The sequence below is a fragment of the Phyllostomus discolor genome, chromosome 14 (genome assembly GCF_004126475.2).
Source record: "Phyllostomus discolor isolate MPI-MPIP mPhyDis1 chromosome 14, mPhyDis1.pri.v3, whole genome shotgun sequence".
Classification (NCBI taxonomy): Eukaryota; Metazoa; Chordata; class Mammalia; order Chiroptera; family Phyllostomidae; genus Phyllostomus; species Phyllostomus discolor.
In genome coordinates, this window is record NC_040916.2 from 38,818,717 (window position 1) to 38,834,722 (window position 16,006).

At 40.4% G+C, this 16,006-nt stretch overlaps 1 protein-coding gene across 2 annotated transcripts in view; it reads right to left on the reverse strand.

Moving 5' to 3' along the window:
• PHTF1 (putative homeodomain transcription factor 1) overlaps window positions 1–16,006 on the reverse strand; it is a 44,451-nt gene that overhangs the window by 26,698 nt on the left and 1,747 nt on the right. The window lies entirely within an intron of this gene.

Below are 16,006 nucleotides of genomic sequence, written 5' to 3' on the forward strand. Positions count from 1 at the left end.
TAAAAAGCATCCAAATTGGAAAGGAAGATGTAAAACTCACTATTTGCAAATAATATGCAACTATATATTAAGAACCCTAAAAATTTCACCAAAAAAAACTATTAAAGCTGATATATAAATTCAGTAAAGCAGCAGGATACAAAACTAATATTCAGAAATAGTTTGCATTTTTATATACCAATAAGGAACTAAAAAGAGAAACTAAGAAAACAATCCAATTTACAACTGCATGGAAAATAATAAAATACCTAGGAATAAATTTAAGAAAGAAACTGAAGGAGGTACAAATAAATGGAAGCACATACTGTGCTCATAGATAGGAAGAATTAACATCATTAAAATGTCCTTACTACCCAAAGCTATCTATAGATTCAATGCAATTCCTATCAAAATACCAAAGGCGTATTTCACAGAACTAGAACAAATAATCCTAAACTTTATATGGAACTACAAAAGATCACAAAGAGCCACAGCGATCACGGAAAAAAAAACAAAACCAAAGTTGGAGGTATCACATTACCTGATATCAAACTATACTATCAGGCCATAGTCACCAAAACAGTGTGGTACTGGCATATTAAACAGACATATAGATTCAAAAACCAGAATGGAGAGGCTAGAAATAAACTCATGCCTATATGGTCAATTCACAGTTGATAAAGGAGGCAAGAACATACAATGGTATAATGGGGTAAAGATAGTCAATAAGTGATGTGGGTAAAACTGGACAGACACAAGCAAAAAAAAAAATGAAACCAGGTCACTTTCTTACACCATATACAAGAATAAACTCAAGATGGATTAAAAACTTAAATATAACCTTCAAACCCATAAAACTCCTAGAAGAAAACATAGGCAGTAAAATCTCAGACATTTCCCTTAGCAATACTTTTTCTGATAATACCTGCTAGGGCAAGGGAAACAAAAGAAAACCTCAATAAATTGGACTACGTCAAACGAAGAAGTTGTTGCGACTGAGAATGAAAGAGTTTTAGGACGGCGGCATAGGTGAACATGGCTCGCCTCCTCACACAGAGCTGTAACACACTGTGGCCAAAAAGTCCATTATGTTTTTTCTGTACGATGGCTCCTGAAGTGCTTAGTTGCCTTTAACTTCATTCAAAACACTTTTACTAGATCCACTTTTACTACGGACAGCTGTCATATCAGCGTGCTTTTAAAAAAACTTATCAAAATTGGTGAATTCTTGTAGTCATTTGCATATTCAAGATGGAAGAAAATATACAACATTTTGGGTGTATTATACTTTATTATTTCAAGAAAGGTAAAAAATGTACCTGAAACACAAAAGAAAAGATTTGTGCAGTGCATGGAGAAGGTGCTGTGACTGATCAAATGTGTCAAAAGTGGTTTGTGAAGTTTCTCGGTACTATTGACATTTTGGCCAAATAACTCTCTGCTGTGGGGTTCTCTTACGCATTGGAGGGTGTTTGGCAGCACCCCTGGCCTCTTCCCACCAGAAGCCAATAGCAGGAGAGAGCTGATATACTCAAAATATCCAAATCAATAAAGTTATTGGTGAAAATGAAAAATGTGTCTTTATTTTACAGAAAAAAACATAATAGACTTTTTGGTCAACCCAATGTATGTCAACTACCTCTTTTCCAAGTTTCATTTATTTTACTTATGTACTTATGCCTCTTCAGTTGTCAAAATACATAAAAATTCAGTATCCTATATGTAAATTCAACTAGAATTATGGTTATTTTATACTTTTAAAGATAAATGTTAAACAAGGTTATTCAAATCATCACTCTTTTTGGACTCCAAAAAGAAGACTTCTATCAAATTGACAACTGCAACTATATAATACTTTATGACCTTTAATAGAATTTTTAATTTATTTACATTGTTCATTCAGTTTAATTTTTTCAAGTAAATTTCAAGAAGTTCTAAACTAAGTCTTATATGGAAGCTAACAACTTAGCATTTGCATTCATTTTCTGTGTTAATTCTGTATTAAAAGCAAAAGATTGAGAAAAAAAAGAACCCTACAGATTCCACCATAAACCTGTAACTTATAATAAATGAATTCAGTAAAGTAGCAGGATATAAATATTCAGAAATAGGTTGCACTTTCATACAATAATAAACTATCAGAAAGAGAATTAAGAAAACAATCCCATTTCCAAATGCATCAAAAATAATAAAATGCCTAGGAGTAAATTTAACCAAGGAGGTAAAAGACACATACTTGGAAACTATAAATGGAAAACTACACTTTCCACTTAAGTAGGAAAATGAAGATACAAATAAATGGGAGAATAGACTGTGCTCATTAATAAGAAGAATTGACATCATTAAAAATGTCCATACAACCCAAAGCAACTCTATAAATTCAATGCAATATTATCAAACTTCCAATGGCATTTTTCACAGAATTAGAATAATGCTAAAATTTATATGGACCCACAAAAACCCATGAATAACCAGAGCAATCTTGAGAAAGTACAAAGGCAGAGGTACCACACTGCCTGACAGCAAACTCTGCTCGAGGGCTACAATAATCAAAACAGCAAGGTACCAGCATAAAACATGCAGGTCAGTGGAACAGAGTAAAGGGCCCAGAAACAAACCCACACCTACACGGTCAATCTACGACATAGAAGGCAAGAATATATTCTGTACAATGGAGTAAAGGCAGTTTCTTCAAAAAATGGTGTTAGGAAAACTGGATAGATGCAAAAAAAAAAAAAAAAAAAAGAAACTAGACCACTTCTTACAACACATACAAACTCAAAATGTATTAAAGATTTAAATGTAAGACCTAAAACCACGAAACTGCTAAAAGAAAACCTAGGTAGTGAACTATCTGACATCAGTCTGAGTAATAACTTTTTGACGTGTTCCCTCAAGCAGGAGAAATAAAAGCAAAAACAAATGGGCCTTCAAACTAAAAAGCTTCTGCATGGCAAAGGAAACCATCAACAAACAAAAAGACAACCTACTGAATGGGAGAATACATTCACAGATGACATATAAGATAAGGGGTTGATATCCAGAATATTTAAGTAACCCACACAACTCAATCAAGGAAAAAAAATAATCCAATCAAAAATGAGCAGAGGAGGACTTCCGGCCAAGATGGAGGCGTAGGTAGACACACTGTGCCTTCTCACACAACCAAAATAAGGATAGCAACAATTTAGAAACAGAATAACAACCAGAACTGACAGAAAATTGAACTGTATGGAAGTCCGACAACCAAGGACTTAAAATAGACACGTTCATGTGCCCAGTAGGGGGGCGGAGACGGGTAGCTGGGCAGAGAGGGGTCGCAGCACAAAAAGCAGTGGCACAGGGCGCAGGCGCCCAAGACTGCAGCGGGCGGCGGCTGGCAGACCCTGGGCCTGGGGTGGCAACGGGCAGACTCAGCGAGGCCGCGATTGTGAAGCGAGGCACTGCGAGCAAGGCGGCTGGTGGACTGGGCGGTCCCACATTCGTGCACAGATAAACCAGGCAAAATTGGGGAGTGAGAGACTACGTAACCCAGGGTCCCAGCGCCGGGAAACAGAGCCTCAGGGCACAGACTGAAAACACCTGTGGGGGTTGAGGTGCCGGAAGAGACTCCCAGCCTCACGGGGGAGAGATCCACGTGGTCCTAGAACGTGCACAAGCCCACCCACACTGGAATTAGCTCCAGAAAGGCAGTTTGCTTGGGGGAAGCGGCGGAAGGGACTGAAATCCCACAGAGAGTGAAGCAAGCACCATTGTTCCCTCTCGGACCCCGTCCCCACATACAACATCACAACCCAGCAACAGGGTTGACCTGCCCCGGTGAACACCTAAGGCTCCGCCCCTCATACGTAACAGTTGCGACAAGAAAAAAAATGGCTCAAACGGAAGAACAGATCAAAGCTCCACAGCAAATACAATTAAGTGACCAAGAGATAGCCAACCTATCAGATGCACAGTTCAAAAGCACTGGTGATCAGGATGCTCACAGAATTGGTTGAATTTGGTCGCAAATTAGATGAAAAAATGAAGGCTACACTAAGTGAAATGAAGGAAAATGCACAGGGAACCAATAGTGATGGGAAGGAAACTGGAACTCAAATCAATGGAGTGGACCAGAAGGAAGAAACATCCAATCAGAAAAGAATGAAGAAACAAGAATTCAAAAAAATGAGGAGAGGCTTAAGAACCTCCAGGACATCTTTAAACATTCCAACATCCGAATTATAGGGGTACCAGAAGGGGAAGAGGAAGAGCAACAAGTGGAAAAGTTATTTGAACAAATAATAAAGGAGAACTTCCCCAATCTGTCAAAGGAAATAGACTTCCAGGAAGTCCAGGAAGCTCAGAGAGTCCTAAAGAAATTGGTCCCAAGGAGGAACATGCCAAGGCACATCATAATTACATTACCCAAGATTAAAATGAAGGAGAGAATTCTAGAAGCAGCAAGAGATAAGGAGACAGTAACCTACAAAGGAGTTCCCATCAGACTGTCAACTGATTTCTCAAAAGAGACCTTGCAGGCAAGAAGGGGCTGGGAAGAAGTATTCCAAGTCGTGAAAGGCAAGGACCTACATCCAAGATTGCTCTATCCAGCAAAGCTTTCATTTAGAATGGAAGGGCAGATAAAGTGTTTCTGAGATAAGGTCAAGTTAAAGGAGTTCATCATCACCAAGCCCTTATTATATGAAATGTTAAAGGGACTTACGTAAGAAAAAGAAGATAAAAAGCATGTATAGTGAAATGACAGCAAACTCACAATTATTAACCACCACACCTAAAACAAAAACTAAGCAAACAACTAGAACAGGAACAGAGAACCACAGAAATGGAGATCACATTTCTCCATTTCAAACACAAAACAAAAACATGAAATGTTGTTAACCCATCAGATGGAGGGTTAACAGGAGAGTGGGAGGAGGAGAGAGGGGGGAAAGGTACAGAGAATAAGTAGCATAGATGGTAGGTAGAATAGACAGGGGGAGGGCAAGAATAGTATGGGAAATGTAGAAACCAAAGAACATAAGACACATGGACATGAACTAAAGGGCGAGAATGTGGGTGGGAGGGGGTGTGCAGGGTGGAGGGGAAATGAAGGGGGAGTAATGGGACAACTGTAATAGAATAATCAATAAAATATATATTTTAAAAAATGAGCAGAGGACATAAAAAGGCATTTCTCCAAAGAAGACCTACAGGAAGGAGGTCAACAGACATAAAAAGATGCTCGACATCACTAATCATCAGGGAAAGGCAAATCAGAACCACAGTGAAATATCATTTCACCCAGTCTGAACAGCTATCATCAAAAAGTCACAAATAACATATGTTGGCAAGGATGGAGAACGGGAACCCTAGTACACTGTTGGTGGGACTAAAACTGGTACAACCGCTGTGTAAAACAGTATGGAGTTTCTTCAAAAAACTGCAGATATACCATGCAGCCCAGAAATTCCACTTCTGGGGATTTACCTGAAGAAAAGGAAACACTAAATTGAAAAGACATGTGTACCCCTATGTTCACTGCAACATTATTTACAACAGCCAGGATACAGAAGGAACCTAGGTGTCCAATGATAGGTGAATAAAGATGTGGTACATATGTGTCTGTGTATGTATAATATATACTAATATATACATATATGCATATGTATACACATGCACTAGATGCCAGAGTGCCAGTTGGCAAAGTCCCCACACAGCTCCAGCTGGAGGCCTCGTTCAGCCCTCTCTTGTTTGCCAGTTTTTTAAAACAGAATATAAATGGGGCTGAAGCTGCCGTGCCCAGAGGAACTGCCTCGGCCAACTGACCCCGCAGATGTTTGGGATGTTGGACTGGCAATGACCTTGGAGCTGGGCCTAGACAACACAGGGGCCCACAGAACTGTTTGCAAGGATAACAATAAAGCAGATGTTTAGACTACTGGGCTGCAAACTGAAAACATTCTTCAGAATTAGCATCACTACGCTAGCTGAACTGCACCCACAGAAACGCCTTCCTTCTGTTGACGGACCTGCTCCCCTCCCCTTTCTCGGGAAGGCCCCTTGCCTTCCCCCCTCGTTAGAACACCACTTGGGTTCCTGCCTGATCAGTGCTTCCCAACTAGCTGTCCTTTTTAAAATTAAAAAAAATCTGAAATAAATGTTTGTTGCCTCTCCCTTTGGTTTTTTTAAAGATTTTATTTATTTATCTTTAGAGAGAGGGGAAGGGAGGGAAAAATTGGGAGAGAAACATCAATCAGTTGCCTCTCACACACCCCCCGACCGGAGAGCTGGCCAGCACTTGAGGCACGTGCCCTGGCCGGAAACAAACCAGCGACCCTTTGGTTTTCTGGAAGACACCCAACCTCTGAGCCACACCAGTCAGGGCTCCCTTTGGCCTTCTATTTTTAAGTTCATGCCCTCAGCACAACTGTGTAGCACTTGACCTATGTAGCTCCTCCTCTCAGGCAAAGAGACAAAGGCGCTGGAGGCACTGCTGCACTCCTGGACTCTACGTCACGGGAAATAAAAGGCCAGTGAAATGCTGACCGCATCTCGACCTCTTCATGTGCTGAACTTTCCATTTTATTGTCACTGAAATAATCAAACTACTACACAGCCAGGCACGGGAAAGGAAGTCACCACTGATGCAGGGCACATGACGAGCAACAAAGCCACAAGCACGAGGCGGGTACTGGACTACAGCGGCATGGGCACCGCACTCTGATTTCAAAGTCAAAGACAGGATTCCAAAGGGACGTACCTAACCTGAGACCTGAAGGCTGTGAAAGAATCTGCGAAGATGGACATGGGTGTAGCAAAAGGAGGAATTGAGAAAAGCCTGAGAAATGAGCCAGCACGACAAAAATGACAGAAATTCCAAGAAGGCTAAGAAAAGCAGAGCCGAAGTGAAGATTACCATCAGCAAAGAATGTGAATTTACTTCCAGTAAAGGACACCAGGAAGTCCGAGAGCAGTGTTAAATATGAGTAAAGCAAAAAGATATGTGTTAAAACACAGATAAGATAACAAGCCAGCTTCAGCGATGAGGGGTAAGGGAAAACCAGAGGCCAGGAAAACAAAGTTTAAGAAGCACTCCGGTAATCTGGATCGAAGGAGACATGTTTTATCTGCAAACGCCCAGACGGTATTTCAGGCCTGTGGGCTACTTGTCTCCGTGGCAGCCCCTCACTCGGCTGCTGTCACAGTAAAGCTGACTGAGGCAACAGACATACAAAACGCAGAGCCTGCGGTGCTTCGGCAGATTGGCCCGGACCAGCTCATTGGAAGCATGGACTGGGAAAAATATTTACATTACAAAGATATTAGGAGGTAGAATCCAGAAGTTTTGGTAACCACCAGTGTGGAAGAGTGAAGATGAAGCCACAGAAAAATTCCAAGTCCCCACTTTACCATCCTAGCTCCTCACGGACTAGGAAAGACGAGAGAAACGACAGGACCGGGTGAGAGGGGTCTCTAATCCGGTGCACGCTCCACTCACCGAGCCTGGAGTCTGTGGGAAGAACGCTCCTCCCACAGGAAGTCACAGCAAGTCACGTGACAACACATGGAGCCACAACAACCTTCTCACGGGTAGGGGAGTAATTAGGAAAACCAATAAATGTTTAAGTCTATCTGACTCCAAAGCTCATGCCTAAATGTTGATGAGATTTGTTATTTTGCTACTGGTATAAATAAAAGATACTGGTATACCCGTGCACCTATATATTCGTATACCTCTATAACTATATCTGTCTTGAATAGATTGCATATAGCTATCTTATGATCCAGGTAATTTCACTTAATGTATTTTCCATTTTTTAGAGGGGAAACTTTTATTTTTATTAAAATAACACTTATATTACAAGGCTAATTAAAAAAAACTTCCAACCTCACCTGTCCTTGGACTCCTACTTTTTTTTTTTTTTAAATATAATTAAGATGTGTACAGGTTTTCTTCAATTTTAGAAGCTATCTATTCACTTCTTACTGATGAAGATGAAGAGATAGCTTTCTTATTTAGCCTTTCTGTGCCTTGGTTCCTTCACCTATAAAATGGGAATAATAATGCATCTACCACATAGACTGATGTAAGGATCAATTAATAGTGTGTGTGTGTGTAGTGCTTAGAATACTGCACAACACACTACATGCCAAATATTAACGATTATTATTGATGCACCAAACACACACACATGCCCTCTGAACTAAAGTTTCCCCCCATACAGCTTTACCACACTTTTAGTTACATCAATGTTTGATGTTTTGAGTGTTAAGATTACATAAATATCGTTCCCAGCTAAGTCAAGTAGTAAACAATCCTATTTCCTTTCCTAACAATTTTGTTTGTCCTAGAATTGTAATTGCCTTGCTTTTTTGCACTCATTTATTTTATCCATGTGTCCCCCAAACTCACCTTAAAGCTCCTTTAAGTGTAACACACCCGCTGCCAGCGTCCCCGTGAAGGGCCTGTCCCCCAGCGCCCATCCCCCTGCTCCCCTGGGCCCGGCTGTTTTCAGGCCTGGAATAAACCATCATCTGGGGCACCTCCTGCTCTTCCCTCTACGTCTCTCTGTGCTGACTGTCCTCTTTCCTCATGTCAGGGATTCCTCTTTTCGTTGGTTTACGCACTCACAAGACATGCCCTCCCGTGCTTTCTGAGACAGGGTCATGGGCGATACATTTTTTTTGAGATTTTGAAGTTCTCAGTATATCTTCATGTGGTACATTTACACACAGTTAATAGTGAGGCTGGGCGTAGTTTGATGCTGAAGGTCATTTTGTCTCAGCACTTTGAAGGCTCCACTGCCTTCTGGCTTCCAGATGAGCACAAGTTGCTAGAGAGGGCCCACTGGAATTCTGACTCCCTACCTCTGCATATGGTTTGTTTTGATCGTCCCCTGTACTCCCTGCTTAACACAGCTCTACCTCCACATGTCCTTGTGCTATTGTGATTTACAATAATGTATGTATGGAGAAAACTGGATCCTTACATTCAAGAAGCTAATAGAACACCTAATTATCTCAATGCAAAAAGACTTTCTCCGAGATATTACATTAAAGCTGTCAAAAGTTAATGGCAAACAATTTTTTTGAGGTTTTATTTATTTATTTTTAGAGAGAGTGGAATGGAGGGAGGAAGAGAGGGAGAGAAACATCGATGCACAAGAGATACCTTGATTGATTGCCTCTCACACGCTGCCCCCACTGGGGACCCAGACTGCAACCCAGGCATGTGTTCTGACTGGGACTCAAACCCAAAACCTTTCAATTCATAGGCCGATGCTCAATCCACTGGGCCACACCAGCCAGGGCCAAAGAAAGAATTCTTAAGGCAGCCGGGGGTAGGGGGAGCTATAACCTATAAAGGAAACCCCATTAGAGTATCATCAGATTTTTCAGCAGAAATCCTACAGGCTAGCGCAGAGTAGAATCAAACATTGAAAATGTTAAGAGAGAAAAATCGCCAGCCAAAAGTAATATATCAGCAGTTATCCTTTAGATATGATGGAGGAATAAGGGCTTTCCCAGAAAACGGAAACTGAGAGAACCTATCGCCACAAGACCTACGTTACAGGAAATGCTGAAAGGGACTCCTCCACCTAAAACGAGGAGGCAAAAGGGTACAAAACTGTGACTGAGATGACAAAAGGCATACCGAAGCAGAAGACTGCAATTAGGTTTCAGGACAGGGTATACATCACTTAAATACAACAAACGTTAAGAAAGCTAAAAGCATTTTTTTAAAAAAAGACAATACCTACCGCAATTTGGGAATGAACACGCTGCATTAAAAAGTTTTCTAATGTGACAACAGAAGCATAAAGCAGGAAGGGGAAATGGGCCGCACCCGCACAGCAGGGGGGGATGAGAGGCCATCAGGAGAGAAAGGACTACTAGTACACATAGGAAACTACTTTCTACACAAACATGATAGTAACCTCAAAACAAAAATCTAGACCTGAGACACAGCATTAAAAAAAAATGTAGAAACGAAGACAAAAATAATAGATTACCACCAAACTCCAGTAGCAGACAGAAACACGAGGGAGACATAGAGCAACCAAAACATGAAAGACAGCACGGCTGCAGGAAGTCCTTACACAGTGAGGACTGCCCTAAATGTAAATGCACTGATTCGCCCATTAAAAGGTGCAGAGTGGCAGGATGGCTTACAAAACATGACCCAACGCTATGTGACTTTCAGGAGACCCATGTTGGCTACAAAGACAAACAAAGACGCCAAGTGAAGGGCTGGAAGATGATAACCCAAGAATGGCATCCAGAGGGAAAAAAACAGGTGTAACCATACTTATTTCAGACAAAATAGGTTTCAAGATAAAAAAAGTAATGAGAGAGAGAAATAAACATTATAATGATAAAGAGGACAATATGACAAGATATAACACTTTTCAATAATTATGCACCCAATCTGGAAGCACCAAAATATATAAAGCAATTACTAACAGAAATAAAGGGAGAAACTGACAAAAACACAATTGTAGTTGGAGACCTAAATGCTCCGTTTACAGCAAAGGATAGATCACCCAAGCAGAAAGCCAATAAGAAAATAATGGTCTTTAATGACATATTAGACCAGATAGACAAAATCGATATTTACAGAGTGTTTTATCCAAAATGACAGAATACACATTCTTCTCAAGTGGACACAGAACATTCTCAAGAACAGACTGTATATGTCAGGGCACAAAACTAGTCTCGACAAATAAATTTAAGACAATTGAAATCATGCCAAGCGGATATTCCAACCAAACTGGTATGAAACTGGAAATTAAGCCCAAGAAAAAAGCTGGAAAAGCCACAAATAAAGCAGAGATCAAACCACATGCTACTGGACACTATTGGGTCAAAGAATAAAAGATAACACAGGGACAAAAATGAATGACGAGGGGACATAAAATTTGGAGGATGCAGCAAAAGCAGTCCTAACAGGGAATTTTATAGCATCACAGTCCTACCTCAGGAAACAAGAAAAATTTCAAATAAAAAATCTAACATTTCACCTTAAAGAAGTAATATAAGAACAAATGAAGCCCGAAGTCAGCAAAAGAAAATAAAACTTAGAATTAAATGAAAGAGAACAAACAATAGAAAAAATAATGTAACAATAAACTGGTTTTTCCCCCCCCACCGAAAAGAGACGAAATTGACAAATCTCTGGCTCACTAAGGAAAAAAGAAAAAGCACTCAAAATCAGAAACAGAAGAGAAGTTACAACAGATACCACATAAATACAAAGGACTATTCAAGGATACTATGAAAAGCTATACACCACCAAATTTGATAACCTAGAAGAAACAACAGATTCTTAGAAAAATGTAACCTTCCTAGACTGAACCATGAAGAACTGAAAAACCCAACTAGACTGATCAACAGTAAGTAAATTGAAAGAGTAATCAAAAACCATCCGAAAAATGGAGGTCAGGACCAGGTGGCTTCACTGATGAATCCTACCAAACACTGAAAGATTTAACACCAACCTTTCTCCAACTCTTCCAAAAAATAATCAAATAGGAGAGAATAATTCCTAACTCATTTTATGAGGTTAACATTACCCTGATACCCCCCAAAAGTGTACCCAGGTCTTTAAATATAGTAATTGTATCTTTAAAAATAATGTTCTTATGATTCCTAAATCACTTGTTTTATCTCCTTCCTTTTCTTCTTCAGGTCTTAAATATCTGATGTTCTTCAGTTACCCGTAAGAGGGAGGCGCTAACACGCTGAATCCAAGTTTGGGGTGCAGTGGGTGGAGCTTGTTGAACAGTGGGCCTCACCTCAGAGAGGCAGCCAACCACTGCACTTCCGGTATCCCAGGGTCTTTTCTCTTTAGTTAGTTCGTTTCTGCAAAAAGTATTCCAGCCCTGGCTGGTGTGGCTCAGGGGACTGTGGACTGACAGCTGGCCTGTGAACCTAAGGGTTGCCAGTTCAATTCCCAGTCAGGGCACATGCCTGCCTTGAGGGCCAGGTGCCCTTGTACAAGAGGCAACCACACATTGATGTTTCTCTCTCTCTCCCTCCCTTCCCTCTCTCTAAAAATAAATAAATAAAGTATTTTAAATTTTTTTTTGAAAAAGGGAATTCACTTCTATTTGGGATCACAAAGCTGGCCACCAGATGTGTACTTAACCTCCATCGTTTATACAGCATTTCATCCCTCTCTCCTTTGTGACTGGCGTTCCAGAATCCAGGACGTCTCTGGTTCCACCTCCAGAGAACAAGCCCCAGGCCCATCTTCCGCTGGAGGAATCTAAGGGTCACTAGGTGGTCGAGGTCGTGTAGAGTGAGGAAGAGCACCTGGGGTTAGGCCCCTTATGCACATGCTCAAACAAACCTGTTTCCATACTTTCAGTTCCACCTCATTACCGCAGATATGCCTGCCTGTTGCATCTAACTCCTGAGCCTTTCAGAAATTAAGTACAAGGGTTTTGAACAAGGAGTTCATTTGTTCTTTATTGTCATCCCCTACTACACACACCTTACATTTTTACTTTCTTCACTTTCCAACTTTTCAAATTGTGTTAATAGCTCTCATTTACTGCAGTCTTCTCTTCCATGCTTTTAATCCTTGAGGGCTGATACCTTTTTCTTATTTACTGTAATTTTAGAGGCGTTTCAGAATAGATCGGGGGAGGTTAATGCACACGTTCGAACCGTCATCTTTAAGGAGGTGTCTCATCTGTCTTGTGCCCACCATCCAGCTTAAGAAATAAAACATTACGAACGAACACAGCTGAAGTTGCCTCCGTGCTCAGGGTCAGCCTTCTAAAATTTTTTAGATAAAAATGATGTGATTCTCTAACACTAAGTTTTTATTCTAATGTTAGAGAAAAGTTAAAGAAAAAATAAAAAATATTAAAAAAAATAAAGAATGATGCATTAGAATGTTTCGCTTGCTTTAGCAAATACATCTCAAACAGCATGTTAAACAAGTAGCTAAGAGAAGCCATTCTTGCTTTACTGTCTTCTTTTGCAGGGTGGGGAGGGGGCGACTAAATTGAGCTTCATTCTGAAAATAATGTTAGACCTTAGACTGAATACATTTTCTCAATTAAGAAATTTTAGGAAACAATTTTCATTGGGAATATGTATGAATTCCCTGTGTGCTACATTATGATGGCTCCTATTTTTTCTATTGCTGATTAAAGAAAGTAGGTATGTTGAGGTATAATTAGCATAGTATAAAACACTCATTTTAGGTGTACAGTTTTAGTCATTAGGTAGGTTTCTAGTAAGTTTATAGTACAACCATCAACACATTCAAGATTTGAAACACTTTCATTCACAAAGTAATTTTTATTCATTGGGATTATTTTTATTACTGTCTCTCTCCCAGTTCACTGCAAACTTCATGAAAAGAAAACTGCTGAGTGCTTCTGATCATTCTTATTTAGACAAAGTGCCAGGCTCGCTGCCTTCCACACACTAGGGAGGAACTCAACGGATATTGTTAAATGAAGAATTCATAAGGACTGTTTCTGTTTTAATTTTGACATTTCTTTCTCTTCTCTACTTTGACTCACTGTTTTCTTTCTCTAGATTCTTCATATATGAACTTAAATCACTGTACTCTTTCTTCTCCATCTAGACTTTTTTTGTCAACATAGTCTTTCTGAGTGATATCATTTCATCAAGTATTTGAAAAAATTCCATAGATTTTGTTATAATGTCTATATTATTTCTATCCTTCAAAAATACAGCTAGACTATATAGTCCCTCTCTACTCAAAAGCCATAAAAATTTCTCCATTTTCTACAGAATAATATCTATCTAAAGTATTTGGTAAAACAATCAAGCCAGCCCACACTGACTTGTGGCCTATCGGCTCATCCACACACCTGCCACTCAAGTCAGACTGGACTCTTGCTCTTCCCTTAAACAGGCGCTGTGCTTCTGTTTATAAATATTCTCTCTCTCGTGCTCAGGACCCAGCAGAATGTTTTCTTCTCCACAGTAGCTCAATAAATGTTTGTGGAAGAGTTCATGCCACTGTTCATAATCCAAGTCACGATTTTTAAGATTTTTAAATTTACATCTTTTGCAGTTTTGAATTATATTATGCAATTTCTAATTTTATTGTACTGTGGCCTGATGTTAATACTATTTTTTTATTTTTTCATTCTTGTTTTCAAAATGTTTATATATTTGTCTTCAAATTATATTTGTTTTCAAAATATTTATCCTTGTGTGATCTATTTTTAAAATGCATTAAATACTTCTTTGTATCCTATATTTTAGTCGATTTTTGTCTAAGACTTAAATGTTTAAAAAGAATTCTTGGCTGTTCTCCCACCACCGTCAGACTGTAGAATTCATGAAAGCAAGATCCACATCTACCTTACTGAGTGCATCCTAAGCGCCCAGGACACAAGGGTATGTTTAGTGTTGTCTTTCATTTTATTCTTTCCACCACTACTGAACTGAAAAGTATACACCAAGAAGTTCTTAGGTACATTGATTACCTTATGAGAGAACAATAAATAACAATATACATAATAGATGGGGTTCGATTAAATACAGCACAGGTGGCAAACACAAGGCCTACAGGCCAAATCCAGCCCTCCACCTTGTTTTATCCGGCCCAGCCCCTTGTTTCTACCTGGCAGCAGCGCCCAGCTCCTTGCCCCTTGTTAAGGAGTAGTTACATTTATCCAGTCCTAAAAATTACATTCCGCCCTTTGAAGGCAACCTCGAGGCTGATGTGGCCCCCCATGAAAATGAGTTTGACAGCCCTGATTTACAGCAACAGACAGAGTTCACATTATGAATCGAGTTGTTCTAAGAGTGAGACACAAATACAATCCCTGCCCTTGCGGCCAATGAAGACGCACAGGCTAACAAGTAACTCTGATCAAGTGCACTAAAAGGAAGGTATGTCCAAAAGGACTTGGAAGTAGAAGTAGATAAAATGCTTAAATTGGGTAGGGAAAGGAGATATGTAAGGAAATTCTATGGTAGTAAGTAAAATCCTCTGGAGGATGAAGAAACCAAACCCAGATGAAGTATAACGCATGTTCCAGACGGGGCCAGAGATCTCAGAGGAGATCTAACTCCCAGTTCTGTGCTCTTTCCACTACTCCAGGGCTGTCAAACTCATTGTCACCGGGGGCCACATCAGCCTCAGGTCGCCTTCAAAGGGCCGAATGTAATTTTAGGACTGGATAACTGTAACCACTCCTTAACAGCTAAGCAAGAGCGCGGCACCGCTGCCGGGTAGAAACAAGGTGCCGGCAGGTTTCAGCCCTCAGGCCTTGTGTTTGCCACCTGTGCACTACACCACGCGTACTATCAATACTTTCAGCCTCTCACAAAAGAGTAACAGGAGAGCATTTCATACTGACAAAATTAGGTTGGGGGATTTATTTATTCACCCTAACTCCATCTCCCATTCATACAAAGAAGAAAATCAAGGACTATACAAAATTGTGACATTAGCCAAGCACCACGTAGCTCAAACACCTTTCCAGTTGATGGGCCTATAAACACGGGGCTCCAGAGCAACCTTTCTGTGACTATCGCCCTCTCCCTCCACGTATTTGTTGACTCCACAGCCCTGACTTTGGAATGTTAGAATATTTAATCCCCCCTCCCCTGTTATAAATGAATGAACTGGCACTCTGAATCATACGTCAGTTTTGGCTGCTGAGTGAGCATGAAATAACCCCAAGAATTTGCTCAGTTCTAATAGCACTGTAGGAAAAAGTTTGCTCTAAACCAGTAACTGAAAAGGTGATTCAGGTCACAGATGGATTTTATTTGGCATGCAGGGGAAGAGGAAGAGCAGTGGGGCGGCGGGGCGGGGGAGTGGGAAAGAGAGGGGAAGAGAAGACAGCGCCTAGCTCCAAAAATATCCAGATAGTTCATATAAAATGCCCGTTCCCAGGTTCTCCTGAAAACTCTGAAGCTCAGCCAACAGTGGGCCGACACGGGCATAGAGCAACACAGGGCAGAGTTAAGAAGCCACAGCCCCATTTAACATGGGGCATTTGCTTTCTAGTTCACCCCAGACCAACCGCTCTTTTCCATT